Genomic DNA, 26,378 nt, shown 5'->3' with positions numbered 1-26,378 from the left:
GCCCGCCTGGGATGGGACCCGCGGGAGGCACCGCGCACACCCAGCCCAACCCAGCCCAACCCCGCCCCGCCGCGGGACAGCCCCGGGGTGTCACCCCACGATTCATTCCGCGGGAAGCGACCGCCAGGTCGTGGAATTACGCCGTGCCTGCTGCGCAGAGCGCCGGGAAGGGCTGGAGACACGTGTGACATGTCACAGCAAACAGCTGTCTCGGTCTCTTCCACAGAATATCCCGAGTTGGAAGGGACCCACAAGGGTTACCAAAGCCCGAGTCCTGGCCCTGCACAGGACACCTCCAAAATCCCACCCAAGCAGCGTCAAATGCTCCTTGAGCTCTGGCAGCCGCTGAACACGGAACGGGGGGATCACCAGGCCACCCAAAGGGCATTTGGTACTTTTTCATAAACCTGAATTGCTTTTGTTCCTTTCTGATCAAATAAGCGGTGGTGAGCCAAGCAAAGAGTTAAATCCACATCCACACAGAGCTTTGAGCAGCAGCTTGGTTACAAGCAGAGCTCTACTACAAAAGGCAGAGTGGAGCATCTCCATCCTCACTTTGGTAAGTGAGAAGACAGATGCACAAAACACACTCACAAAGGGCTTTACATTAAACCTCTGGAGTTTCCAGAATCAGCATCTACAGCTGTGGTCTCCTCTGAAGACTTAAAACCTGTCAACCCTTCCCCAAAGGAACATGAATGTACAACAGGAATGCCAGAACCTAGACAGGAAGGTAATTTTCCTCCAGGTGAGGCAGCTGTGCCTTGTACAAACACACTGAATTCACGACATAAAGGTGGCAGCAAAGGGACTTTGTATCTCGTGAGCAAGTACAAAACATTTACTCCATCAGTTCCTCTCCAGGGAAACACTCTGTGCAGCAGTGCCAGTACAGAGAGACTGGAGGATGTTTCAATTTAGACCAGCAAGGATGGATCTATTCCCACATCCGTGAAGGGAATGCAAATTACAAGCACTCCGAACAGCAGCATATTTCCAAATCCCCTCAAACAGAAAAGTAACATGTAAGTTGCATCCTTTTGTATAATATATCCATAAATGATACAATCAACAGTGCTGAACCCCCAGGGTGGGATGATGATTGGATTTAAGGGGAGTTGTCTGCCAGGTTCCTTATCCAGATGTACAGAGACATGAGGAAATGAAACATATTCCCCTGGCACTACGTCTTTTCCCTAATGGTATATTCTGAGAACAAACATTTGGCCCAAGTATCTGCTACTGCTGTGCCATGCAGTTATAATTTAATTTTTTAAAAATTCAGAAGAAAATATTAAATTCAATTTCGATTCACTTTCTTGCTGATGTTCTTGTGTTTTTTAAAAGTTATCATAAGAATGAGTGATCCAAAAAGGGGCCAAGGAGTTCCTCGAGAAATATCAAGCATGAATTTTATCACAGGAGGTAAGGTAAGAAAATATTTGTTTACAAGATCGATATCACAGGACTAGATGAATTTCCATAAAAGAAACATTAGGGAAGTGATGAGTAGCTTGGGAACACTTCAGCTGAGAGGGGTTTTTCTCCGTATAACAATCATATCTTAATTGCAGTTCCCTCTTGAGCTGAAAGACAATCCTAATTTGTAGCTGCCGTTTAAACATTCCGTATATTCCCCAAATTCCTCCTGAGCAGACCAAAGCAGGCAGGATGGCAGCCAAGGATCTGGTCCATGAGGTGAAATTCTAGATGCTGGGTAGAGCTTCAGATTTCTATTAAAGCCACAGAAACAATTCATCTGTTGTTGGAGAACAGATCAGATCTCAACAACAACAACAAAAAAATGCTTAAGAAGCCATCCCAGGGCACATTTTTCTTCTCCTAAAGATTTTCAAGAGAGCAGTTGAAGCCTGTAAGAAACTGAAGTGTTCACTTAAAATTCCTGGAGTTTAACAAAATGCTACAGCTAAGTGGAATGAATTGTATATTCAACTTTATACTGAAACATTTATTGTGGCAAAGGATATTGTATTTAAGAGTTTGCTATTCAGTGAGGTCTTTGCTTTGTATGGCTTTACTTTTAGACAGCCCAAGTGATGTTTTCATTTTATTTCTGACCTTGCAAATACAGATTTTCAATTTTCTTATGTTTTGCAGGAGTCAAGAGAGCTTCCAAGAGGTCATTTGTGTGTACTGCTCATTATGAGGGCTGCTAGGAATAATGTATGTTTGATTCGTGAACAAATGCAACAGCCACTTATGGTAGAGGCCTAGGCAGAGAATGCCCAGAAAACCTGAATAATCTGGGGTTTAAAGAAATACTCACTTCATGAGCATAACAGAAATCTTGGTCCTTCCCAGGGCTGCAAATATTCCTGGGGCAAAGCACTTACTACCTTGGGGAAACTAATGGACAACACTGGAGCAGTCAGAGGTACATCATTGCAGTAAAGCAATGAAAAGATCAAAAATGTATGTGGAAACCAGGAAAGATGTAAGAACATGGTAAAAAAAGAGGAGAAATCACACAGAAAAAACGGGAGTTTGCAGTTCATTGTAACAGCTGGAACTGGAAGCACAGATTTCAGGTCAATGTGGAATACTCTGCTGTATTGCATGTTGTACCTCTGTCATTTTCTCACTGGAGCTGCAGGACTTTAATATGTAAAGCTTCTGGGGGGCAGAAGGACTGGTGACATCATACCACAGACTCACTCCCCCTTTCCAAGTGATGAGGGTGGCCTGAAGCCTGTCCCAACGCCTTCTACTGGAGCAGCTCCCTGACCACCACCTTCTGAGCAGTGCTGACTCCAGAAGCTGGTGCCAGCCCCAGACATGCCTGGACTGTGGTGGATTGTGGATATCCACGGTGGAGCTGCTGCACCTGCCCTAGGGTTTGTTTCCTCCCCCTGGAGAAGCTCCCTCGCTGCTGCTGTCCCACCATGCGTGCGTCAGCACTCAGAGTAAATCCTTGAAGGTTCCCCAAAGAAAAGGAATTATTTATCCATGACTTACCCTCCTGGCAAGCACCTTGCTGCCCGAGCAGGGCAGTGTGTGTGCTCTCTCTGCCTCTGCTGCTGGAGCACTCCTAGGTGGGATTAATTTACTCCTCAGTGAACCAGAAAGATGTTGGCAGAATAACTGATTTGATAGCTCAGTGATTCTGTCACACTCCTGCTATGCAGGAGACCAAAGGTTCTCTCTGGCCTAAAAAAGCATCACTCCTGACAGGCTGGGAGGCCTTGCTGGCCACTTAACTCCTGCTGCTGGAAGCACCACAGGGAGAAAGAAATGAAAAATTAATGCCTTATATTTTCTATCTTTCTGTGTGGGGCAAGGACAAAAATACAGGTTGAGCGAAACAGATGTTTTCATTTGTTTGCACTGGAAAGAAACAAGAAATGGTCTGACAGGATTCAAGTTTCATCTCAGAATTTTAAAGAATACATTTTTTCTTCTTTTTTTTGTCTATTTGAAGTATTCTTAATTAAGAATACACCTTTAAAATAATGCTTTTGAAGAGAGTGATTTCTTTTTAATGCACTTGTCCTGGTTATTTTGAGCTGAGTAATTTTTAATGAATTCTTAGCAAACAAAATATTCTATTATTTACACAGTTCTTCTTACAAGCAATTAGAGTCAGTAACACTCCATGAATAAGACCTTTCGCCACTGGCATTCATGACATGGATTTGAAATACAAACATTACTAAAAAAAGATATTTCGAGCTGTGAATTAAATGTTTTCTGGGGCTTGGAGCAAGCTGGTCTATGGAAGGTGTCCCTGCCCATGGCAGGAGTCTGGCATGAGATGAGTTTTGACATCCCTTCCAACCCAAACCATTCTGTGATTCCATGATTCTATGATTTCTGGAAGTTTGAGCCCCAATCTTGAACCCTGTGTATTGGCTGACTCAGAAAGGATAAATGGTTCTCCTTCCAGAGCTCCCAGGGGTTTGTTACTTTTGGTTCAGTGGTGATAGACTCTGGGAAATACGTGCATTTCTCTGGTGTGGTAAGACTGATTTTAATATTACCTTGCCACATAGAGCCAAGAGAAAGATATGCACGTGGAAAAGCTGGCTGTGACAACCTCCATCTCATCAAGGTGAGGAACTAAGTATGATCTTGGCTGACACACTCCATAGAGGCTGCCAGGGCTGCAAAGGAAGCAGGAAACACAGGAGCCCACATTGGCAGGCCAGCACTGAAATTGTGCCGAGTCTTCATTCTGAATGCTTTTGGTGAGTGTTCTGTAAACATTTCCAGGCATTTCCTAAAAAAAAAATGGGGGAGATGACTCCAAGTAATTTCATCTAGCACACGTTTCAGATTCGGAGCATCCTTTCAATGAAGGAAGCTGAAGAAGGAAATTAATAACAACACCCCCTGCTTTCCTTCCACAGGCATTCCCAGCACTGGAGATGAAAAGGCTGTCCAAGAGGAGGGAGCAGTAACAGTGTTAACCAGAACTGATAAAGAGGCAGGGTGGAATTTTATGGGGGAAATAAGTCAGTGTTGAGATTTAGAAGTAGGGGAACGTGGTCACAGGGGTGAGAAAAGGGAAATATTTTAATGACAAAAGTTTGGATAGACTGGGTGAAGACAAAAGATTTGGTCAGAAAAGGGGAAGATCTTAAAGAAACCAGTGCACATGAGATACTTTTGACTGGGAAGAAGCTGAGTTTTGAGAAAAACACAATTATGAGACTGTTGAGGCTTTAAACCTAAGTAAAGGAGAAATGCAGCAGCTGGTTTCTTGACCCAGACAGCAGAGAGTGCTCATGGCAAGAATAAAAACAGAATAAGAATCAGGATATGCACAACTTCCAAACCACGTCCCTAATCACCACAACTACTTGTCTTTTAAATTTTTGCAGGGACAGTGACTCCAACACTTCCCTGGCAACATGTGCCAGGGATGGACGACCTTTTCCATGGAAAACATTTTCCTAATATTCAACCTAAACCTCCTCTGGTGCAACTTGAAGCCATTTCTTCATGTCCTGTCTCTTGCTCCCCCTGCTTTCATGGTACCAAGGGCTGCTCTTATGAGCTGTAGCATTCACTCTCAGTTTAACAAGCAAATTGAAGAGGATCTCATCAGTTCTCTGCCTACATCCTCCCCAGACACACATGAAAGTGCAAAGTGTTTGCTTCTGGCTCACATTTGGGTCAGGTGAGCGAAATAAACACCATCTCCTCCAGCTGACAAAAGCTCCTTCCCCATCCTGATTTCTATCTAGAAATTTTTTTGCTTCTGAATCACAGGGAGGTCTTTCCATTTATTAAAAAGAAAAAACACCTGGTAGAATCCACAGGAAACAAAAATACAGTATTTCCTGGATAATATCCCTGTAGAGAAGCAGCTTCTCAGTTTCTCCATTAGAAAACCATTTGCCAGAGATCATTAAAGAGTGGTTGACACACGAAAGGAAATATTATCAATCCAGCAGGAAATGGTAACAGATATTAGTAGACAATAGACACACTTAGTTACATGCACTCACCAACCAGAAGACTTGAGCTGCCTTATCTTGGGAAAAACAAGGATCAGCAGGATACACAGGGAGCTGTAGCAGATGTACCATCACTGCAGGCAGGCAATGCAAAGGGTGCAAAATACACTATCATAGAGGAAAAAAATATATCAGACACAGGAAAATATTATTCCCATATTTAAATATAATTTAAAGGACAATTGCAAGTATTTGAAGGGTTTTAAAATGCAAACAGCACATAAAGATTTAGATGGGGTTTAAAGTGTTTTAGAAGTTTTTGAAGTATTGCAAAAGCATAAATTTATACCAGTATAAATTCAGAATAACCGAAAATTAATCATAATCGTAGGATTGTGGATTAATTTTGAACTCCGTCTTCCAGCAAGATGGGTGACTAAGTTCATATTCTATGGGATCCCTTCAGCACCACCAGGACAGAAATGTGGAACAGTGTTACCACTCCGAGGAGCTGCTCTGTGCCTCCTCTGCTCTCACAAGTGAGGTTACACAAGAGCAGTAACAACACAAACAAGCTGCACCACCAGTGAAAACATGCACTGAGAAGAAAACTCCTTTCAGCTCATGTGTAGGAGTAGACAAGTATGCTGATGTTATTTTAGGAGAGGATTCTTCTATTATTTGCCACGTGGTAATTCCAAAATATCCTAATGAACTAAATAGTGTCTATATGTATTTCTGCACATTGATATATATATATTTTATATATATATATATATATATATACACACACACACACATAAAATGAATAAGAGATTCTAGATCTTGATTATTAACTGTATACATGTGGGAACCATCTGGACCACCCAATTTCCAGTATTATTCCTTTCAACATTTGCTGAACCCCAAATTATCACAGCTTTTTAGGCATGTTAGCTGCTATTGTGGTGCTGGGACATTGTGCATCCAGTCTCTGTGAGCCCTTTGGCTGCCTCTTCTGGGTACTTTAGTAATGCAGGAACTCAGTAGAGTTTTCTTTTATTGGCATAAAACCTCCCTAATCTACCATGCCGGATAAATCAGGGGGTTTATCATCACCTGGACAATGTAAAGTGACAAGCAGTGGGAAATAACTCAGCAGAGCTGAGTGTAGAATCTGTGCCCAGTTTTCTGAAATGTAAGAGATGACTCAACTGGAGGCAAATTCCATATACTTCTGCACAAAGGCAAAGATGGATGTTTGTAAACTGACAGATGAAGTGTACTTCGGGTGGTTTGTGGGCTCCTTCTGGAAGTGGCAGCTTTGATCTCTCCCAGCACCAAAAGATTATGGATAACACTGATCAAACAACAACAGCTGGCACAGTGTTGATCGGGAATTTTCATTTCATGTGTATTACAACATACATACAGCATACAAACCTCTGTAGAGATCCTTGTTGCAGGCTCTGCTGTGTTTGGTGTATCCAGAGGAGAAGCAGCTCACAAGCAGGGAGGGGACAGTAGCTGGGTTCATCCAGGAGGAGCAGCTCCCAGGGCTGCAGATTGCATCAGTGATGTCCAGTCTTCAGAGTAACTAGGAACAGAGTCACTCCCAAGGGCCACCCTGTATAAAACCTTCCCTCCTAATGCACTGCAATCTTCTCTCCTTCTGAATAGCAGGGAACAAAATGTCATCCCCAGCTGTTTCTCTCCTTTATTTTTTTATAAGTTACTTCAAAAATGTCAAACTGTATAGGTTATCTATTGTCATTTACAAGAGTAGAAATTCGTGCCTCATCCTAGTGCATGATTTCTATCAGAGTGTTTCACACAGGTATTTTCTGGTCCTTCTTTCTCCTTATAATATATTCTGTCCGTGCTCATTCAAAGCATAGTTTTTTTAAATAAAAGAAATAGTTTCTGAGACTTCACAAGTTGCAGAAACAGGTCGCTTGGAGGATTTTTGTCAGTATTTGCAGGGCAGGTATTAAAGAAAGTTACTTTAAAGTATCCCTTTGAACAGCAGATCTGTGGAATGATTCGCTTCCAGCTCACTTCTGCTGGAATTCAGAGAAACAAATTGATTTTCCCCCCTATTTTTAATTCTATTTTAGTTTTGAAACATTGGTAATTATTCAGCCTTTATTTCATGTCAGGCGCTGCTAACCCTGGATTTGTTTGGGGGTTTTACTGTTGTTTTTAGCAAACAGAAGGTGTCAAACCCAAACTAGGTTTCATAACAAAGCCATTACATAACTGCCCAATTAGCAGCTCGTTCAGTGCTATTAATAGCAGCTCCACATCCAACCCGCTTTGTGTAGTGCTACAATAACTGGCAAGAGGACGCTTCTCATTAGTTATTCATTCTCAGAGGAAAATAAATGAACTTGGTGGAGATTTATGAGATGCAGAGTAACATGCTGATTATTAGCTGCCTGGCTGCTGCCTCTTCCACTGCTCTCTGCTTTTCCTGACTCCCAGGAGATGTTCAGCCCCAAGAACTACACCTTCAAGCCTGTGTGGACATCCTGTGTGCATCCCAGACAGAAACACAGCTCCCACCAAGGTGGGCTCAAAGCCAGGAACCCCCTGGAGTCTTTTTCTTTGGAACAGTCGGTAATTTGGCTGGCACGCTGTAATTAACTATCCAGTGGCAGTGATGTTTCACCCCACAGCTGGCTGCCCTGCTCCTCCATTTCAGCTGTTTTGGGCTGGGTGTTGGTCACGCTGTGACCACTGGAGCACAGACAAATACCCAGAGCAGTCTGAACAGTCTTCTGAAAGAAATTTTTTATATTGGAGTTTTGATCATTTTAAGTCACTTGAGCTGCTGACCACATAATCTGATCCAGAACTTCTCGTAACTTTCTGCACAATACCTTTTTTCCAGAGAGATCAAATCTGATTTCTATTTTTAAAATAGGCTGCTCTAGGTGTTGTGGCATATGAGCTGGTTTGATTTCACATTCCTCTGTTCCTGAACTCCAACGTGGAAATAAAGAATTTGTGAAGAGATTTTCTGTGGCCTGATGACAACTTTATATTCTTTACCACAGTTATTTCCTTTTATAGTGGATCTCTCATCTGATAAAAACATGGGTCAAATCTCTCTCTCTATATATATATCTACACATGTTCCTAAAATAATTTCTTCTCCTGAGGTCCATATTCTCTTCTCCCTGGGTACCTCCACTTCTCCTGCATTCCAGACTGGTTCAGGTTTTACCTCTCTTCACCGTATCATGCTTCCCATCAGCTGCTGTCTATGGGGATACCAGAGTCTCTTGCACTCCTTTCCTCTAGGCACAAGTTGCTTCAGAATTAAGGATTTACTTACACCAGTACAAAATGAGCTCATAATTAAAGGGTCTGACTGAATATTGATTCAGGTTTCTGTTCCTGCATTGCTTCCTTGTTGACATAGTTGTGCTTCAGCCCTCTGTACTTGTACAGGTGTATGTCCTCCCTAGGGAAAAGCAAAAAGAAAACAAGAGGAGAGAGATTTCCAGAGTCACCTGCTTGGGTTAGCTAAAGTAGAAAAAGAACAGGCACATTCTTTGATGGGCTTATTGAACCACACACTCTAAATCCCCAACCAGAGTTTTCCTTTGGTTTGTCATTTCATTTCTTCCTCCTAATCCATGCTCTCACTTTTCTCTCCTACCATAAACTATTCAGTCATCCATGTAAAATGTAAAAATGGAATGCAAAATCATGAAGTGTAAACATTTTTTTCCTGTCCCTACATTATCTCTGGTGTTCTGCATAAGTATAATCATAAATATTTTTATTTTCTTTATTAGTATATTGTGACAATATACTAAATTTTTATGTTCGCTTATTAATCATCCATTTCAGTGAGATTCATTATAAATTTTCTCCTTTCTTACACATTTTTATACCTGCAGGATACACAAAGAGCCCTACACTGCTCATGTACAATGATGGTGCTATTCATAATCCAGGTGGTCTCTCCACTTTTTCCATTTGTGTCTAATTCAGCATGAAGAAAGTCTTGGGCTGCTGGTTGGAAAGTGGAGAAAAAATGATTGGACTTCAGATTCCAGCACTTTTTATTCTTTCACACTGAAAGGAAGGATGTTCTTTAGTACTGCACTATGTAAGAATGGCAAGTTGGAAAACTGGTATTGCCATTAAGGGAATGCTACACTTTGGTTTGTAAAGGAGACCAAGCTTACTTGTGGCCCAAAATTACCTCTTTGCCTTCCTCTGGAACAGAACTAAATGCTGCTCCAGGGCCTGAATTCTTGCTCACCTAATTTCTGTGTGCTTGATTTCAAAACTAGGTAGAAAACAGCAATCAAATTTTCTTTCTGAAAACACTTTCAAAGATATTGCCTTGATTTTGACAGATTTTATAGAAAAACTGGAGGAAAAACTAAGTTAAAATCAAAAGAAGATTTAAATAATAATTTTTCAAAACTCAGTAAGACATTCAGAACTGGAACAGGTTGAACATCTCTGAATCCTGTCTGAGCTTCAAAAGAGACATTGAAAGGATTGCATTAAATTAGGCTGCTATTCTCTCACTTTGCTGAAAAAATGAGTGTCCTTTCTGTGCAGAATAACTGGGTAGGGTAAGCTTTAAGAATGGCTGGCAAAGGACATGGCATAGAAAAGCAGATTTCCCCTCCAACCCCACGAACCAGTTCACCTTTGGTGTGGATCTGTCTAGTGAAAGCCTTACAGAAAGATGACTGTGACCTATTTTGTTTCATAGCAAATGTGGCTCTAATGCTCAGATAAAGATTCCTGTATTTCCTGAGTGCTCAAAGCTACTTACATGGGAGAAGATTGCTTGGTAAGTAAGGATTTGTAGGATCCAAAGAGCCTAAGAAACACAGGGCTGTGTCAAACCACTGGTTTTGACCCCTCCAGCCCCAGTCTCTCCCAGCAGAAGGACATGCCAAGCACGAAGAAATTGTTTCCTGTGAGGGTGGTGAGGCCTTGGCACAGGCTGTCCAGAGAAGCTGTGGCTGCCCCATCCCTGGAAGTGTCCAAGGCCAGGTTGAACAAGGCTTGGAGCAGCCTGGTCTATGGTCCCTGCTCATGTCAAGGGGTGGGAACAAGCTGAGCTGTCCCTCCAGCCCCAGGCAATCTGTGATTCCACGTGCACAGAAAGGCTTGGCCTACCCTCCCTGCACAGTGGGGTGTGTGCCAGGCCCCACTGCTGGGCTCAGCACTGAAGCTGCAGGAGCTGGGCTGCCCCTCAGCCAGCAGCAGGGCAGCACCGGGTCCTGCACGCCCCAGAGGCATCACAGGAGCTTCCTGGCACTCCTGACTCTGGCTTTATCTGTACACAGCATCAATACAATTCAGACACAATTAAAAAAAAAATCAAACCATTCAAGCAGCTTTTCATCTGACAAAACTCTAAGTGAAGGATTAATATGCCCTGAGAGATTCAGAGAGATAAAAGCTTTGTGTTTAGTTCAACAGCCCTGCCAAAGGGCTCAGAAAGCTGTTTCCCAAGTGTTAAGATACAGCCCTCATTAGCATTTGTAATTTAGCATCCTTGGAAATAGAAACAACAATAGCTCATGCATAAATTCACTCATCATCGTCAGAAAAATGAGTTTATCCATGATGTAAGATTTCTTCTTAACTTCAGGTTGTGGAGACAGGATTCTGGTTGCATTGTTTCTCTCATCACCTTCCCAAACTCAGCTGAAAAATAGCAAGACATCTACTTGACCTTGAAACCTCTGATTAGAGGAAAAGATATTTTCTAGATGATTAAAGTGAAGTGGTTCTATGCAGTTCTCTGCTCTACCTGCAGCCAAGCTTTACTCATTTCTTTAAAAAAAAAGATTAAAAAGATTAAAATCATCTACGAACAGTAATTGAGGTTTAACCAATTATGCCCATTTTCAGAAGCCCCCTAGAAACGTTACAAGTTTCTGGTGTGAAACAAACACGTGGTTGAGACGCTTTGTCACAGTGTGCTTTTCTTAACAAGTAGGATTGAGTATCGGTCCCAAACATTGCTCCTCACTAGAGAACATTTGCTCTGCCTTTCAGACTCTCTTTTTTTTAAGGTAGATGAATATGTTTAATACCTGAACTACTGGAAATGGAGTTATCTCCTGTGTCTCTATAAAAGGAAAGCATATGCTTTTATAGAAATTATTTATGAGCAAATACCACAGTTGAAGTTATGGGCATTATAAATAATGCCTGTCAGCTGAAATCTTTCTCAAGTTGAAAATTTAGGTTACACTAAGTTAAGTGAATGCAATAATAAGGAACTGGGGAGATTCAAGGTAGAAGCACCTCCTCATGTGCATAATGATTGAACAGGAGGCAAACTGTTCAAGAAATGAATGTTTATCTTCTGCTGCTCCTGAGACACGGGCAGCTGCTCTTCTCAGAGGTGTTCTCAGCCTGCCCAAGGTGCTGGGCCAGCTCAGAGGTGCCTGCATGCAGAGGAATGGGCTGGTGTTTGCAGGGACACAGGCACAGGCACCTATTGAATCCCTGCCTGTGACAGCCCTGACACTGTTTAATGCTGCCAGCAGGCAATGAGTTCACCCCAAGAAGCTGCTGGTTTAGGGGAGCCTGGGCTCAGTTCTGCCTGGCATTAACTGCTGGCCTTCCAGGCCTTCTGGAGAGATTACCTGAGAGCTTGGTAACCACCTGCATATCATTAAAACTGAAGAGGTCGTTTAGGAAAATACCAATAGAGAATACAAGGACTCCCACAGGAGATCCTGGATCAGAGAAAATGCCTTGGCTTGCTATCCTATCCAATCTTTAATTAATTTACAAATACATGTGCCTAACTGAGCATTTGCTAGTTCACTTCTTTTTAAACAGATTGGTAGGAACAGAAAGGGCTGAATCTACGAAATTGCAATGTGAATGCCAACATTTGAGGCAACAGAAAATTTACGAGCTACTTGGTTTTCTTTCCCATATTTTTACTCGAATCCTTTGCAGGTCAGCCTGCCTACAGGCCTTGTCTTTGTTGTAAGCATCCAGGGATAGAACATACAGGACCAGAAGGATATTTCTGGGACATATCAGCCATCTATACTCGCCTTCATCTGCTAATCAGATTAAAATTCTACTCCAAGCCAATACAACATCATCAGTTAGAAAACTTTGCTTCAGAGCCAGCCCACACATACCCATTTTCAGCTTGGAGCCATTTGTTCAGCTCCAGTGTTATCCTTTAATTTCCATTAAGCTTGTCCCCAAATGCTGTTAATACCATTTCTGTGTTCAGAGTGCAGCTGCATCCTCTCTCAGTCATTGGTTTCAGGCTCTGATCAGAAGACAGGTTTTTCTTTTCCCTGTCATCCTTGAATGGCTGATCGGAGCTGTTCAGATCAGGCTGTTCCACCCCCTGGCAGCTTTTCAGATTGGATTTTCTCTTCCTTAAATATGGTAAAGCCAAATTCTACACATTGCTTAAAATTACTGTCTAAATCTGATTATAATTATTATTTGGGGGATATCTCATCAGCCTTCCTCTATGCCTGCTTAAAATAGCAAAAACATATTCTATCTACTGTGATAAATTCTGGCACCACAAGTCTCATTTAACCATATAAGACAATGTCAAGCCCATCTCTAAACAGTTGTTTCCAAGTGACAAGGAAACTAGATGCTCAGACATCCAACTAGAGACAGCCAAGATTTAACTGGGATTTTATCCAAAAGAGGAGACTCCCTCCCTCTCCATGAGAGAAGAGAAAGTTTCAGTTGGACCATTAGTTGAGTAGAGTATACCAGCTTTTTGATTCATCAACGTTTTTCCTTTTACCTGTGTTCATTTGTGAACACTGATAGAAATAATTTGTTTCTGTGGGGAACAGCTGTGTTTCTGTCCCTTGTGTTTAAGAACAATGCACTCTACATAGTGTATTTTGCATTAGCAAACTTGCAGAGCACTCCACTGCATACATATTGCACATATATACATTGATATATATCATACTGCTCTATTTCCTAACTAATCATTTCTTAAGAACGGTCTCAAGATTCTCTGTGCAGCTCATGAAAGCCCCAAATCCCATTTTTCCCTGACTTTAGCAGCACATTACTGTGTTTCCAGGGGAGATATATGTGAGTTACCAGGTCTGATTGTGCAGTAATAGCTGCCCAGGGATTTACAACCTTTGCTATCTTCTTGTTACAAAGGAACCTGCCAAATATGAGCTTTTCTTTCAGGAAAAACAATAAGCCATGCACAATGAAATCATGGATTATTACTATTTCAGAACTTCTCCGAAGTTTTGGCAGGGTTGCTCTGGAGACCCACAGAACCTCTCCTGACAGCTGGCACCCCATAAATATCAGGGTCAAGAGCAATTTCTGCTTATAATTGTCCAAAGGAATTCTTTTCTGGCTCCTTTCGTGATGTCATTGGCATTGTGAAAAATAATTGCTGAGGTTAAAATGTCTCTCAGTGACCTGTCTTGCCATAAAATTGCTGTGAAATTGCTTACTCACAGTCACCACAACCCCCCCAGGGCTGGTATCTGTGACCTGCCCACTGCCTGATTGCAACTATTAGTCTGGAAGGTTGGATGGTTCAGGGAAGATTACGATAAATTCTCTGCATTGATCTCAGATTGAGAGGAGAAATGCCACTTCTTCATTTGGAGATTGATCAGTGGAAATCATTTTCAAACACTACTGACTGTTCATGAGGTGAAAACAATTGTTAGTTCCTTGCAGCAACAGAGCTTTCTTGTTTAAAATGAACATCATCGTTCAGAAATAACTCCCAAATGATCATCTCATTTCCTTTCCCCAAAAAGGTATTAAATGTGATCAGTGTGCTCATACAGGGAAACAAATAAATGGCAGAAAATTAGTTCACTGCACATATCAACTGACTAATGGGAGTTCTGAAGGCAGTGAAGAGATGCACAAGCCCAGTTTGCTTCCATGGCTTTATTTCAGGATCCTAATATAAATCCTCTCTGTCCCACAGGAAAAGAGGAAATCTGTAAGTGGCTGTGTAAAAAGTTTTAAGGTATCTTGGATAATTCTCATGTTGAGGTGAGCCAAGGGTACATTGGTAAGGAGACCCTTGGAACGGACACAGAATGGAAAAGTAAAAACAGGAAAAAGAAGACAAAAATTACTTAGCAGGAGTCAAGATGGCAAGAGAAATGTCAAGGAGCTGCTTAACAAAAGCAAAGATGTAATATAAGTCTATTGTAGCAGATAATAAAAACATTTGGAATTTTATATTGGTTAGCCTGTATCCATCTGAGCTACCAGCCTCTGGTGGCATTTGGGGGTTGGTTTGGTTGGTTTTGTGCTTTATAAATGAAAGGTTAAATCACTGCTTGCAGCCAGAAGCAAATGGGTAAAATGGAAGTAATATCAGTATATATAAAAAACATGGGTAATCATGATGACAACAAACTGGACACTCACTGTCTTGAACGAAGCCCTACAAACTGAAACACAAAGAGGAATTGACCCTCAGTTTCTTCAACAACAACATCCTTGAGCACGAAATGGAGCAAGAAGTAACCACCTGTAGTTTGATGGCAGCCTCAGGCCTCTGTTGCTGAAACAGACTCGAGATTTCTACAAATTGCAGGAGAGTCCCCAAATACAAGAAGGCATTTCCAGCACTAAATAATAGTATATTTTAGTTGGTGTTTAAGAGACAGTTCCACAAGCCAAAACCAATTTTAAGGAACATGAGGTGTGAGAGAAAATGGAATTAAACTGAAGGAAGTGACAATTGAGAACTTAATAAAAACAGAGTAGATGCCCCCAAAACCACAAGCTTGGGCTAAAAAAAAGAGAACTGCAGGTTAAAAAGCAGCCTGTCTTTGAAGGAAATGAAAGCCACAGTAGAGCAAGATAAATATTGCTGTTTTCATTTCCTTGCCCTGTTTAACAGCATTCCCTTCATTCTCAGGCATGGGCTAAGAGAAGAAGGAAAAGGTGATAGCAGGGACTATAAATGAAAACTTGCCCTTTAAAGAAGGGGAAGCAAAAGGCATGAAAAGATTCATTTGGCAAGAAGAGCTGAAACACCAAGAGCTTTTCCAATGTACCTTTGGTCCCCATGCTGTCCATGGCAGCTTTGGAGCAGTTTGGGAAGCAGGACCAAGTGCATCACTCTCGCCACCCCAAAAGCACTTGGTTTCAGGAGTTTTGTGTTTGGCAAGATGAGAAGTTGTAAAATGTCAAGGGCAGGTTGTACATGAAAAAGCAAAGGATAGCTGCCTTCCTCTACAATAAGTAAAAATGAAAATGGCATTTTGAATTTGGAAAAGTATAGACAATTTCAGTAAATGCAGCTGTTGGGGAAAAAGGCCCAGGGCCTGTTTTGAGCTTATTGATGCCAATGATAGGTTTGAGAGTCTGACAATTGGGTAAAGATGCTTCTTTTTGGATAAAATATTACAGTGATGCCACAGGGTGACCTTCAAAAATGCCTTCTTTCCAGAAAGAGCTGTAAAGGGCTTTCTGGTCTGCCAGTCTCAAGGACAAGTTTAGCAAGAACACACAGCACACAGGGCTTGGCCCAGGCTCCTTCCTCTTGCCTGAGTCAATTACACATAAATTAAATTGTGCTTCTATGTTCTCCTCATCTCCTCTCACAGCCTTTCATCAAACAGGCATTTAAAACAAGCATTTCCTTCCTCCATCACTTGCTAACGTTGTCAGCCCAAGGTGAGAGTGGGTTCAGAGAAAGAAAAGCACGGAGCAGGATCCCAAGGCTGCCCATTCCTTTGGAACCTGATGCTTTATTTCAGCAGCTCCTCTGGGTCCCACTCTTTCAAAGCTTGACATTTCTTGCCAGCTCAGAGGCTCCAGTTTCAATGTTTTCTTTACGGTAACTCCTGGCTGTACCAAGCCAAAAGTACATATTTTTCAGCATAGATAAATCCCTTTCACTAACATCTGAGAATAAGACAAATGCATGAGCATTCACTACATCTTACTATGACATGGACAGAAACAAGGCAGCCAAGGCAATAAATTCCATGAGAAAGGCTTCTCCCAGGTGACCAGCAGGAAGTAAATGAATAAAGGTACATATGTTAGGCGAGGCAGAGTCCACAGCAAGACATGTAGAAGGGAGGGAGAGAATAAATCTTTCCTTTATTCTCAGTGGAACTGTATTAATCTTGCTTCAATTAGGCTTTTCTTACCTATTCCTTTTCTCCAGTGGGCAACAAAATAAAATCCATAGGAAGGATGGAAAGAGGAGAGCCACAGCCGAGGCAGAATGTTCCCTTTGGGTGTCTGGAGAAAATCCACCTTTCATTTTCACTCCCATGGGGTACAGCGTGTATTTCATGTATAGTAACAAAAAGACACAGTCACCTCTTATGGCCAGGGTGCCTGCTGCACTCCTACACACAGAGAAGTTCCTGTGCCTTAGGTGTGTGGGAAGTGGGGATTTGGAGGGGACCTTCACAGCATAACCTTCAGATGTGACAGTGTTGAGGCATGTTAATCATCTCCTATGAGCAACTGACACAGCATGCAGAAACAAGCACAGAAATTATTCACAGCTTTCTTACCCAAAGGCTGTTCACATTTGTTGAAAGCACAATCTGCTGCAGTCAGTGAGATCTACCTCCTCTATTTCTGCCCCAAAAAAAGAGTACTTATCTCTTCATCTGCCTATGCATCACCTTCTGATGTACCACAGCGCCACAAATCCCTACAGCCAGCACTGCACTAACACAACGTTCCCACCAGGTAGGACCCAGCTAGGTAGGACTTGGCTTCCTCATCATGACACATCCCCAGGGGAAGCCTCCCAGCAAACTGTCCCCAGCCCTGACTGACCAGCTATTCCCATCTGCCTTGCTTTGCCATTCCCACAGCCCTTCCTGATCAGAGCTCTGTGGTGGTCCCAGACTTCTCTTCCCTTCTCACTGCCCACCCACTGCATGGCAAGACTCCTTCCCAGGGACACCCTCTTGGGCCCAGCACTCTGCACTTCTCCAGCTTTGACTCAGAACTTGAGCTCTTCTCGTGCTCCATGTTTTCCCAGTGCCCAGCACAACAGGGAGCTCTTGGGTGACCTTGCTGTGGTCCTTTCCCTGTCCTTTGCTTATATAATGTGTATGACTCATTAATATGAAGTCGCCCGTGACATGGAACATCTGGGTCTGTTTTTGAATTTCTCCTTCCTCTGTGAAGTTGTCAAGTCAGCTTTGGGATATTTTGTCTAAACTTGATCCTTATAAAGTTGATGTAATTAGGATGGGAAATCCTTTCCAATTTCATCTTTAGGGGGATAATCCCATGTTGCTGTATGCTATTTCCTCATTGGATGTCTGTGTTAGGAGAACCCTTTTCTTCCTAGTTGTGTCTCCCCTGTAGTTTTGGAACAGATAATCCCTGGGTCATTAACAGTTTCTGTGGCCCTGTTCAGCTCCTCTTACCTTGCATTCCTCAGCAATTTTTTCCCCTACGTATGTTCCCTTGAAAGGTTCCTCCATCTGTTTGGTATTTAATGTTTGGATGAGCCTCTGATTCTTGGTGGATGTGGCCCTTTCCACAGAGGGCATTATCTGTTTTGCCTTTTTAAATGTACCAGATTTGTAAATTTGAGGGTAATGATTTATAGCCCAACTGTTCCTAATTCTCTCATTACTAGTCAAACAAGGACTTCTACCAAATGTCAGATAACAGATGGTGAAGAGAAATTTTATTTCCAGTCCTTCCTAGACTAACATTTGAGGTAGTATGGAAAAAGGGAGGAGAGGGCAGAGCTGGACACAGATTCTAAACATATTTGGGTTTAATCAGCATTTGAAACCTTCTCCTATTTTGGTCAAAATGTCTTACTTTCAAATCTGACTCAAAATTGATCAACTATTTCCTACTTTATAAAGATAATTTGTTTTTGTTTTTTAGATGTAGTGATGTCACAACACAATCTCTAAGTTTTAATTACAATAAAAAACCCAAACAAGCTCTATTGTAACAAATGTATTTATGTTTTTTCTTAGCATAAATTACTGTTACTACAATTGTAGCAAAACAGAGATAAACAGCTGAAAAATGCCTATGGGATACTCTTCATAATCCAAGATTTGATGTAAAGTCTAGAAACTTGAATATTAAACACTGAATCCTGTAAAAGACAACTGGTACTTATATTACAGCTATACTAAAGGACACATATCTTTGTCTGTTTTAGATTATTGCATGGTTGGTAATTCTTATCCATCGGGAAATCTTTATAACCAACTTCACAATTTTCAGTCTTCAACAAGATCTTTTTAATCTTCTTAGGAATTTTATTTCAATATACACTGGGTTAATTATTGGCCATTTACTATTTTTTTTTACTTTGAAACTAGCTATATATTTTAAGGGGAATTAAAGTAATTAATAATGATAATACCAATAACAATCTGATCATATAGTAGAAGGTGTCTTAATGTACATACTTTTCTATCACAAAAAAAATTGTATGTAGACAAAAAGAAGAAGAAAATTCTAAAGAAAGTCCTATCTAAGAAATGCACATTACTGCCATGTCAGGAGCCACAAGATTCCAAGAGTACCTGAAATTCCCTGGACAGCTGTGAACCAAGACTGGCTCGATTACTCATCTGACTTTTCCGATGCATTTGCTGAGTTGTTGTGTTTAGGGAATGAGGAAAATGTTTGATTTACTCTTGGAGTTAGTGCTGCAGATTTCAGTGTGTGCTCTCATTTTTACAGCAAAACTCTCTGGTGACTTCGAGGTACCCACCTTTTGCCTGTCTCCCTCAGGAGAAAAGAAAATGTTCTGTCTCATTTTTGGGCAAACCATGACAGTATCTCCTTCCCTTTAGTGTCAGTGTCAGTCCCTTCTTTGCTACCTGGATGGGAAAGATTTAAAATTTGTTAAAGTAATTTAAACAACAGCAGCAATTTTTCATCTTTGTCAGCTGCCTCAGCCCAAGTGTCTCCTGTTTTCTACCAAACCCTTGTGCTCTCCCTGCATCCCTCTCCCAGGCTGGCAGATGCTGAGCCTGCATGTCAGCCCTCCAGGGTCAGAGCCATGAATTCTTCCTCAAAACCTCAGCCAGCACCATTCCCTCCCAGCAAAACTTAATGACTTTGCACAGGAATCCAAACTCAAATGAGGCCCCTCACGCAAAGCAGTTGCAGTTGCAGTTTACTCATCCCTGCTCGACCTCAGCCTCCTGCAGGCACGGCAGAGCTCTTTAAAATCCATGTATTCCATGGGTGGTGCTCGTGGCATCTCCCTGACACATGAAAGACTCTGGAGGAAAAGCCAGCCCTGAACAACCATTTTATGTGACCACCTTCTAGAGAATGGATCAGTGACCAAAAAGAGAATGCTTTCCTGTTCGACTAAGGCAGACAAAAATAGCAAGATTGAGTAAAACAAGTGAAACTGCTGGGAAATCCACGGCCTGAATGGTCTGTGCTCTGTTCTTGGTGACAATGGGGAATTCAGTTTCTAGCATTTGGCACATACCAAGAGGAGTGGGAGAGTTGTGGTGTTATGTGTGTTGTCAGCTTTTATGGGCTGGGGCAAGCTGAAGATATGGTAGAAAGCAGTGGGTAAGTAAAGAGATATGAGTTGGTTTTGTTGGTTTGGTTTGCTGGCGCTTTTTTTGCTGAAAACTCAGGTTTTAGAGCTGGTCCTGTGCTGGGTGAGAACCTGACTGACGATTTCTGTGTTTGTTACCAACACAGGGTTGCTGTAAATGCTGCTCACAACAGCCTGAGTGGTGAAACAACAAAAACTGTGGAATCGTGGAATCACTGGGGCTGGAAAAGACCTTCAAGATCATCAAGTCCAGCTGTGACCAAGCACAACCATGGCCAAGAACCCACTGAATCAATGGTATATTCTGAAAGTTGAAAGTTTACCATGGAAATTTGACTTGAGGAAAACATATGAACATATTTTGTGTTCATTTTTGTGATACAGATAAATATAAAACTCGGGGGAAAAAAAAAGAAAGTTTGTTCTTGAAGGTTGTATACACTGCTAATAAATAAAAATTAAATCAGATTACAAATGCCAGATCCTCACACAATGAAATTCACTTTCCTTCCATTGATTTAAGCAAATATTAAATTGATTTAAAGGCAGCTGTGTCAACTTCTATTGCCAAGGGGTTTGGTTCTGAATATCTAAGAACTTGATTTCTTCAAGTCTTTTGTATTTATCACTCCCATGGTGCACAGAGAGGCTGATCATGTATCAGCAAAGTGGAATTTGCCAGACAAGTGAACAAAACCCAGATCCCTCACCACGTGACCCTGGTTTAGATCATTTCATGTGAGGACGCATATGGAAAAGGAAGTACATTTTTTCATATATATATATATAAAATATTAAAATAAACATGTATTTTATATGTATGTGGAAATAAAACTATATTGATTATATAGACAACTTCTTTAATTATATATATAAAATATTAAAACGAAAATTATCAATTCCTTCTGGCTTGATCCCCTGCCTTTTCTTTGCTCCCTCATGTGTATTCATTCATTCCTCATGCTGGCTTTCCCCTGAAGGACCAAGGTCTGTAACCAGAGAGAGAGTAACTTCTCTAAATCTCAAATTACAATAATCCAGGATTTAGGAAGCAAAATGGTACCATTACTGCAGATAATTGTAACTCTGGAGAAATAGGTCAGAGCTGCAGTTCATCTCACCACTGCTACCAACAAACGAGGTCATGATTTGCTTTCTTTTACTGTGCTGTTGCTTTAAAAGAAAATAGCTTCTTTTTCTGTATTGATAAAGGTAATGAATTCCCAGGCAGCAGCAAGAGAAGAGATAAGAGCAGGAATTAAATCTCTGGTCTATGTGGCCTTGGGTATCCAGTCCTACACATCACAGGCACAACAAGTCAAGGCTCTTTTTAATATTTCTTTTGCAATCACAAACGCTGCTGCCGTTCAGTTGCACACAGTGTACATGCAAACGTAACAGCAGTTTCCAAATACCCTCAGTGCAAAGGATAAACAGGCAGGCTGTCCTCCCTCACACAATGCCCATGCTCCGGGTGCTTCTTAGAGACAAGCTGTCTCTGCACAACAACTAAGGGCAATGCAAATAAGAATCCCAGCATTTTCTGTAATTGCTTTTGTGGAATGTAGTCATTCAAGGAAGAATTTGTGCAGCTGGTAACGGCAGCGTGACTACAAAAAAAAAACCAGCCTCCCTATAAATTCTCTGTGATCCCTGAGGAAACCTCAGGAAACAGGCCATTGCAAGGCAGATTTGCATGGTTCCCTGAAGGATACTGCACTTCCACAAATCCTCCCCTGAACAGATTAAGCTTTTCAACAGTTTGAGCTCAAATACAATTAATTTTGATGGCCTCTGCATGATTACAAATCTAATGTTTAGTTTTGCTATCAATTACCACACGAGACTCTTCCTGGGTCACTACTCTCTGAGCTAATATGCTTTTATTTACATTGAGCCATCTCCATCCTCTCTACAAATTATAAATCTGGAGCACAAATTTGGTCTCTCTGAACCAGTGAAATGTAAAGGAACAGTAATAATAAGAAATAAATAGTAAGTTAATGCTTTTCCTGTCAAATATTAGAAGCATGGAAGAAATTAATGAGTATCTCTACTAGCTACATCCTGACATGGAAGTTCAATTTTGGTTCAAATAGACGTTAGTGTGAATAATAAGACTTGTGTGCAGGTAAGCCACTGCTACAGTCTTGTCTGCAACCATTTTGCAGCCATAATTAATGCAGTTTGTTAATGGCAAGTATTTGTATAGGTGCTGGTATTTAGGTAATTACTCACCATTTGTAAAAATCCAATCAGCTTGTGCTAGGAGAGAGCTGTTAGTTCTTTTCTGATTAAGAAAATAATCTATCCTATCAGGAACCCTCAAAGTTTGCAGTAAAGGTTTTCTGAAGTTTTCTGCTTTGCTATTCACCTCAATATATACATCATCTATGAAATATTTACAGAGGAAACCACTTAAAACAATGAAATATAAATGAGTCCAATGTATTTCTCTGCCAGGTTTTACCCAGAGCAGTATTTGGGGGTTTATGCAGGGATAGGATTGCCTAATGAATCTGGCCAAGTGGAATCAATATGAGAGTAATTAATTTAACTCTGTCTTTTTATTTTTCAAAGTGACAGATTTATGATGAGGCATGAAAGAAACATGAAGCATTACCATTTTCTCTCTACTGGAGGCAGACTGGGTAGATAAAGATAACTGGTGTTCCTTATATGACACAGGGCTCTGCTGGTTGGAGAGGAAAGCTCTGAGCTGGAGAGGAAAAGGCACAAGGAGCAAGGAGGAGCTGGGAATAGCAGGCCAGCAGCTCGGTTATGTGATCCCCTGCAGCCATTTCGAGGGAACCACCACCACAGGACAGCTGTCACTTGGAATAACCATGGCATCTGGGGCACTTCCCCAGAACAGGCAGTGAGATTAGACCATACAACTACAGAACAAGCACACATTGTATCTGATGGAGCTCTTTACAGTCATCTCTATTTGACCCACTTATGACCCAGTTGGATTGCTGCACTTGGAAAGCACAATTACTGCCCCAAAAGCTACAATTTTGTTTTCTCTTTTATTATTTTCCCCCCAGATATCCTGCTCTTCCTTCTCTCTTTTCTTTTTCATGTAAAAGGACTCTAACAGCCATACCAGCTACTGAAATGGAGAAACCAGAGCAATAAAAGCATTTAAGCCACCACTTGTATATTCATTCTCTCTTTTTTTGCATTATTCTTGTCTATAAATATTTTTGAAGGTTGTCTCTGTAGCTACATGCAGAAGTTAGTTGCCTTTAGCTTTAGGCTTTAACAAATTAGTCACCAATACAGTGAAAACCAGAAAGCCTAAGAAATCCTGATATTCACATCAACTCAAAAGCTGTTCCACTGACATTTGATAAGAGATCATTGCAGTAGCAATATTTGGAGCACTGCAGGAATTAAACAAGGGCTTGATTCCCTTTCTATGGATAAAATGTACAACAATCACTCGGCTAAAAGAGTGCAAAGATAGCAAACTGAGTGTATAAGTGTTATACTTTTCTTTTATAGTATTAATTTCCCCTCTCCTTGATCAAACTAGTGGAAGTATTAAAGCTCGTGACCAATGATGGTAGTTTCAATTTAGACCACTTCAGTTTGGTGAGCACTTTCAATTTAAAGTACATGCTCAAGCAATTCCAGCAATACAAAATACTTTCCTTTACAGCTGCCCAGAATAATACAGGATTTGAGCTCTCTTAACTCTTACTCTCCAAACTCCAAGGGGAAAATATTATTGCATGCTGAGAGTCCTTACAGCAGTTTTTGCCAAGCTATGTAAAAACCCTATAGATTTACTGGTCTGTGCTGATTGTTTCTGAGCAATAATGGAGATTTTGGGGGGTTTTGTAGGTGAGTCTGCATCTGTGCAGCCTGTGTGTGAGTGGGTGGGTGACTGTGTCACCCTGCACCAGGCTGTACCTGCTCCAAGGCCTGCAGATCTCACTGGGAGCTCTGTTTATTCCAAAGGTTGTTGTGTTTGCAGTAGGTAAAATGGCTTTCCAAGCCAGCAGGAAGAGTCTGCTCCTGGGGAGTGCTAAGGTACTGCTGGAGGGAAGAGGAATGGAATCTTTCAAAGATGTACAACTGCATTTTGAATACATGTATACACTGAACTGAAATCTCATAACGTTTTAGTAAAGCAGAATCAGATTTTACAACCCAGTGAACAGCTCAACATCCCACCTGCCTGGAAATTTCTCAGGGTTTCACTGGGATAGGCCAACTTTTTCCAAGCATTTCTTCTACTAAGAATGAGCAACAGTTGAAAAAGATCACCACTCCCAACTAACAATTCCCACACCCTCCCAGGAAAAGCATACGTGATTATATGCAATATATGAAAACAATATTAGAACACACTTACCATATGTGGTGGAGGAGAATGGGGGACAACTTTTGCCTGTTCCAACTCATTCCCTTGGCTATTGCACTCCACATCACCAAATCCTGAGGAGCTGTTTGGGGCTTTTTGCTGCTTTCACATTGTACCTGGATTCTCCTTGCTCCTACATTGCCAAGCCTCTGGTTTAGTCCTGGATTGAGAAATCAGAGCCAGCAAACAGATCACTAACAGGAGATACAGAGTGTCCAGGTACCCATCCCACCTGCACCTTCCTATCACTTTCCAAGTCACAGCAAAATAAATGGTATAGAACAAACCTTTGCTGGAGATACACGGGAACTGTCAGGCAATATTTCACCTGTGTGCAATTTTGTACAAGCACTGTGTACACAAATCAAGTGTGACAGTTACATCAATGCAAAGTGACCGTAATTGGACTCAAGCAGTCTCTTAAAACAAAAGTAAATTATCTACATACACATAAATAAGTCCTGAGTGTACCCTTCACCTCCACACAGTTCTGCTTCCTCAGCCCATTGCTTGATTTAGGGTTTTCAGTCCTTACACTGTTACTTTCCATTTTCTGCCTGGATTATTTATTTTACATCCAAAAAAAAAGAAGGCAAAGGAAAAAGAATAAAAGTAATACCTTAGCAAAAGATGAAACCATATGTTCCTTCTTTGTGATGTTAAATCCACTCTGGGAGCAAAAAAGGTTATTCACTCTCTTTTATCTTGAATATGTTGAGTAAATTATATCTCTGTCTAATCACTTTAGTGATTTTCATACTTCACTGATACTTGACAAGGAACTTGACTGAAGTCTCTGGAAAATATGTAGCCGTGAAAAAAGCATTAGCAAGAGGGGATGTTGAGGGTAAGAGCGTGAGAAATAAGTGAATAAATAAGACCCAAGTTGTGATTCCTGCAGAAGAAGCAAGCACTCAGCCCTCTGCAGCCAGGGTGTGCTGCCAAAGCAGGTGGATTAAGAGACCAAAAGGGATTTTTTTGAAAGTTTTCTAAGTTGACCAACACGGCATAATTCAAAGATTTTAGATTTAATGAATAAAAACCTGTAAAGAAAGCTACTATTTACCACAAAAGCTGGCTCTTGGTCGTCTGTGTGTATGCATTAGGATACAAAATTTAATTTTCTTTGAATGCCAGTATTTTTACAGGACTTTTCTTTTACCATGTGCTAACTTTACTTACTACAAACATAGTATGTGTGGGACCTGTTTTTTTGGAAGAGAATATAATAACTGGAAAAAAATGTATAGTCCCTCCTCCCAGTGTTTTCCCTAGAGCTCTCTATAGCTTGCTATGTATTATTTCCTGAACAGTGGATACTATTGCATAGCTATCTCCTAACTGTCATCTGCTTTTACTTTAGTCATTCTGGAAGACATGGGAGCTGGTTTAATCGTTTGTACACTCAATTCAACTGGTAACTCGCAACATGCAGATCAGCTAAGTGACAAAAAGAAAAGGTCAGGACAATCAGGAAAATTTTTAAAGAGGATTATTTAGTGCAATCAAGTATTTGTTAATACTCTGCCCTTCTACATGATTACTGTTTTCTGTTTTAAAGTCATTTATTGCAAGAAAATGGTCTCTCCTATTCCTGAAATATCCTTAGAATATTAAAATATCTTCAATATAAAATACGTTAAGGTATTAAATACCCTAGGGTATTCCTTAGGTTTCGTATATGGCCAACATGGGGTGCTGAGGACCTCATCCATCTAAAAGGACATTTGAGATAAGGTGATACTCAAGAACTTGCATCAGTAACAGAAAATGTGTTTCGTGCACAGATGAGGCCAATATACCAGTGCAGTAACGTTGAGCAGCTCAAGGGGCCGCCTGCAAGTGTTTTCACAGGACCATGGAAGAGTTTGGCTTGGAAGGGACTTTACAGACCATCCAATCCACCCCCTGCCACGGGCAGGGACACCTCCCACTGGACCAGGTTGCTCCAATCCCCATCCAACCTGGCCTTGGACATTTCCAGGGACGTGTCCTGGGTAACTGCGGCTCTGCTGAAGGGAAAGGCAGTGTTTGGATTTGCTCTGAATGTCCCTGCAGCTGTGAA

General features: G+C 41.3%; 3 long non-coding RNA genes across 3 annotated transcripts; 1 reads left to right on the top strand and 2 right to left on the bottom strand.

Moving 5' to 3' along the window:
- Positions 1-177: 177 nt before the first annotated feature.
- On the top strand, positions 178-3,478 carry LOC148224100 (uncharacterized). Its single transcript, XR_015803472.1, has 3 exons — positions 178-1,025; positions 1,348-1,430; positions 2,119-3,478. It is a non-coding gene; the product is annotated as an uncharacterized LOC148224100 (long non-coding RNA).
- Positions 3,475-6,125, bottom strand: LOC148224099 (uncharacterized). The gene is made up of 3 exons (XR_015803473.1): positions 5,770-6,125; positions 5,472-5,588; positions 3,475-4,237 (listed from the first exon to the last, which is right to left on the bottom strand). It is a non-coding gene; the product is annotated as an uncharacterized LOC148224099 (long non-coding RNA).
- Positions 6,126-19,140: 13,015 nt separating this feature from the next.
- On the bottom strand, positions 19,141-25,740 carry LOC148224098 (uncharacterized). The gene is made up of 3 exons (XR_015803586.1): positions 24,933-25,740; positions 24,305-24,473; positions 19,141-19,237 (listed from the first exon to the last, which is right to left on the bottom strand). It is a non-coding gene; the product is annotated as an uncharacterized LOC148224098 (long non-coding RNA).
- Between the last annotated feature and the right edge of the window lie 638 nt (positions 25,741-26,378).

The sequence above is a fragment of the Sturnus vulgaris genome, chromosome 4 (genome assembly GCF_052056855.1).
Source record: "Sturnus vulgaris isolate bStuVul1 chromosome 4, bStuVul1.hap1, whole genome shotgun sequence".
Taxonomy (NCBI): Eukaryota; Metazoa; Chordata; class Aves; order Passeriformes; family Sturnidae; genus Sturnus; species Sturnus vulgaris.
The sequence above is the reverse complement of the archived record's forward strand: the minus strand, read 5'-3'. Positions and strand labels throughout refer to the sequence as shown.